Raw genomic sequence first — 3,527 nt, 5'->3', positions numbered from 1 at the left:
GTTCTTAGTTTGTGTTTTGTCCGAAATTTGTGAAAGGTTTTCCAAGAGCGATGAAATGCCTTAGTTTTGTAAGATAGACTTTCTTTTCCTTTTTTTTTTTTTTTTTTTGTGAATGTTTAGCTTTGTTAATATTGAATTTCACCAAAACAGATTGAGCAAATATTGAAATTGAACTCACATGCAAGCTGGTACAACATGAGTATTATTCACTTTCTAAACATTAAGAAACACATAAGCACAATTACAGTGGGTTAACAATGTCGAGTTAGCCCAGAAACATACACATATTCTGGGTAAAGACGACCTAGACGAAAAGCAGAAAGCATTCTTGTTATCTTATTTGTCGAGTTCCTAACTAGGGTTAGGGTTTGAGTTTCAGCCATTCTGAAACCCTAGGCCAGCCTTCACTCCTTGGGAACTCCTTCAACACGCATGAAACACTAGAAACAAAGATGGTTAGGAAAACACTACAGATATAAACACAATATAAAAACCTAGGTACTCATGAAGCACACTCCCCCCCCCCCGCCCAACCCTCTCCCTCAAACCCTAACCATAGGGACCGCCCTAAGTGGGGTCCTCATCTCCGATGACAACCTCATCACCTCTCCAAGTTCAATCGGATGGTCGACGCACTCGCCCCACTCGAACCTCCTAAACATCTCCCCCACCCAAAGGCTGACGCTCTCCATTGCCACCTCCCTTCCTGGACACACCCTTCTCCCTGCCCCGAATGGGGCCACACGTGTGTCACTTCCCTTAACATCCATGACCCTTCCACTGATCTCAGTCAAGAACCTCTTTGGCTCAAATCTTTCAGGCAAGTCCCACATGTGAGGGTCCCGCATTATGGCCCACATATTCACCATAGCCATGGAACCCTTCGGCACGAGCAGACCAGACCGGAGCTCTGTGTCTTGGGTGCAAAGCCGAGCCCACGAGAGGAGCGGGCCTGGTGGGTGGACCCTCAGGGTTTCTTTTATGATGGATTGGAGGTACTTGAGGTGGGGCAGGTCATCATGGTGGACCCCACGTGTAGGCCCCACAACTAGGTCGAGCTCCGATTGGAGGGTGGATTGGACGTGGGGGTTGAGGATGATCTCGGCCGTGGCCCACTCGGCTAGCAGGGCTGACGTGTCAGTTCCACGAAAGAAGAGTTCCTGCCATGTGGGTGCAACATCAATGGTAGAAGAAGAAAAGGAGAGGAAGAGATGGGAAATGATTGAAATGGTGCATACATTCGAGTGAAACGGCTTTAATCTAGAAAACACAAGCTTAAGGACTAAAGCAACTGTATTGTTTCCCTAGAAAGGACACATGTACCATACAATGAAGAAAGTTTAAGACCCTAACATCCTTGTAAAACTTTTAAACATGCTCACCAATTTAAAATAAAAGAAAGTTGGCCAATGCTACGTAGGATTGTATACAATGAGACCATTTAAGTTTGGTATAGGGAGTTCAACCATCCTATGGGAAATTTGATAGCATAGGTATATCATCAAGTTCGAAAAAATTTCTTTTGAACTTTGAGCTTAGTTAATAAAATAAATGCATCCACCCAATTTCACATCCAATGATCAAGATCAATTGTGATCACCTTGTACCAAAAGTAAACGGTCTCATTGTATATTTTCCCATGCTATGCTACAAATTCACACACAAAAACATACAAAATAATTAAAAAGGCACCCAAAAGAAGGAAATTCGAACCCGGCATCAATCTTTCTTGAAATGCTGAGTGACACATTTTATATTGTGGCAATTTAAGAGAGGCCCCTAAGTGGACTACAGATCTTAGGTTAGAAGCTGGAGGCAGCCTTATGTTTCATCGACATTTGAAGGGAAGTTGAATCATGCTTATTTTACCAAAATTTTAATTATTTTATGTAACCCATGTAAGAAACATGGTCCCTCTAGAGAAGCCCAAGGTCATTCTTTGAGTATAAACATTTACATGGTTTTGTGCTTCTACTTTTTATAACTTCTACTTTGGCTTGATGACTAACACCTACCCACACAGGCCCTGGAAAAGAAGAGATATTTATTACAATCTATGTGAAAAAGAGTATCTTAGTACTTTAATGGCGCCCAAAACATGATTTGCTCAATTCAAGAAGAAAAGTTGCTTTGGGTTTCACCAAAAACAATAAAATCATGAGATACTTTTAGAAAGAGATGAAATCAATGTATATTTTTTAATAGAAAAAGTAGTAGTATGGTTCGGTTAGGGCATAGATAAAGGTGGCGTACCCATATAACGGCAATCACATCCTCATCACCAAGCTTCTCTTCTCTAGAGAGAGAAAGCAAGACGTGCACAAAGCCAGGGTTTTCAGACTCCACAACCACTTCGATGGTGCACCGCTTGACGACGCGTCCGATCCACTCTCGAACCCTCGATGAGAGCCCTTGGCTCCTATGTCGAATCCTCAAGGGGTCCATTGGCCTTAGCCAAGGCAAATGATCGCACCAATCGAACCGACCCAGTAGCTCGTACCCCTCCTCCACCATCTCTCGAAGTTCTAGAGCCTCTTTAGAGTCCACTTCGACTCTATCTCCAAAAACACAATGCATTATGTCATAGAAAGCAGCTTCTTGTAAGTGTTTACGTAAACACACACTTCCCTCAATTCTAGCCTCATGCATGATATTACTCATTAGTCTTTGCACCCCAAGCTTTCGGGCCTGGGCCTGGGCTTGGGCTTTGATGGACCTTTGAGAGAAGAGATGGGTCCACGAGACCTTTCTCAAGAGGCGCCAGTACGGCCCGCTAGGAGCGAACCCAATGGCTCGACCGAACATCATGTGGTGGGCTGCTTGTTTGAGTGGGCGGTCGGCAAAGAAAGCCGAGCTAAGCAACTCATGGGCAACATCTGGGTCCGAGGTCACGACTAACGGGCTCGTGCCTAGGCTTAGCGCCATGAGCTTCTTTGCATTATAGTGGGCCGCCATCTCGGCAAGCTTATGGTGGGATAGGCCGTAACTTAGTTGCACCAAGCTACCCAGTACTGGGAGGCCACGAGGCCCGGGAATGCGGCGTTTCCCGATGGGCTTTCCAGCCCACGCGGGCCCACCCGGAGTGAGAAGCCATGAGAAAACAAGGTAACTAAGAGAATGAACAAGTGCAATAGTGAGTAGGAAGTATAGGGAAAAAGGGCAAAGGAAGCTAAGGAAAGTTGGGGCCATTGCTAGAAATGGTGAAGAAAGGCTTAGAGCTTTTGATGGTTTGAGTTGGGGTGGTGGTGGTGTTATATAGAGGTAGAAAAGGTAAAAAAAAATGGCTTTATTTTTGTGAAAAGGAAGAGAGAGAAAGATAAATAATTTGTCCATAGGATTGAGTTTTGACAATCGCATGTAAGAGGTATGGGCTTTCCTAGAAAAACTCTTTCATGCTGTGAGCCTTGTCACCCTGTCCTAACGTGCCACCACCGGCAAGCTGGCCACCATCACCCTCCCTTATGACTTTTCCGGGCATTTTCAAAACTTTTCGGCCATTTTACTCAACTTTCCGGCTGTATTTCTCA

The 3,527-nt window shown here is 44.6% G+C and overlaps 1 pseudogene across 1 annotated transcript; it reads right to left on the bottom strand.

Annotated features, from left to right (window-relative positions):
• Nucleotides 1-542: 542 nt before the first annotated feature.
• On the bottom strand, nucleotides 543-3,192 carry LOC148783405 (cytochrome P450 78A4 pseudogene; annotated as a pseudogene). Its single transcript, XR_016050427.1, has 2 exons — nucleotides 2,254-3,192; nucleotides 543-1,160 (listed from the first exon to the last, which is right to left on the bottom strand). The product of XR_016050427.1 is annotated as a cytochrome P450 78A4 pseudogene (transcript).
• Between the last annotated feature and the right edge of the window lie 335 nt (nucleotides 3,193-3,527).

The sequence above is a fragment of the Amborella trichopoda genome, chromosome 2, assembly GCF_054954075.1.
Source record: "Amborella trichopoda isolate Santa Cruz 75 chromosome 2, AtrichopodaSantaCruz75HAP2 v2.0, whole genome shotgun sequence".
Classification (NCBI taxonomy): Eukaryota; Viridiplantae; Streptophyta; class Magnoliopsida; order Amborellales; family Amborellaceae; genus Amborella; species Amborella trichopoda.
Note: the sequence above shows the minus strand (reverse complement) of the source record. Positions and strands in the feature narration are given on the sequence as shown.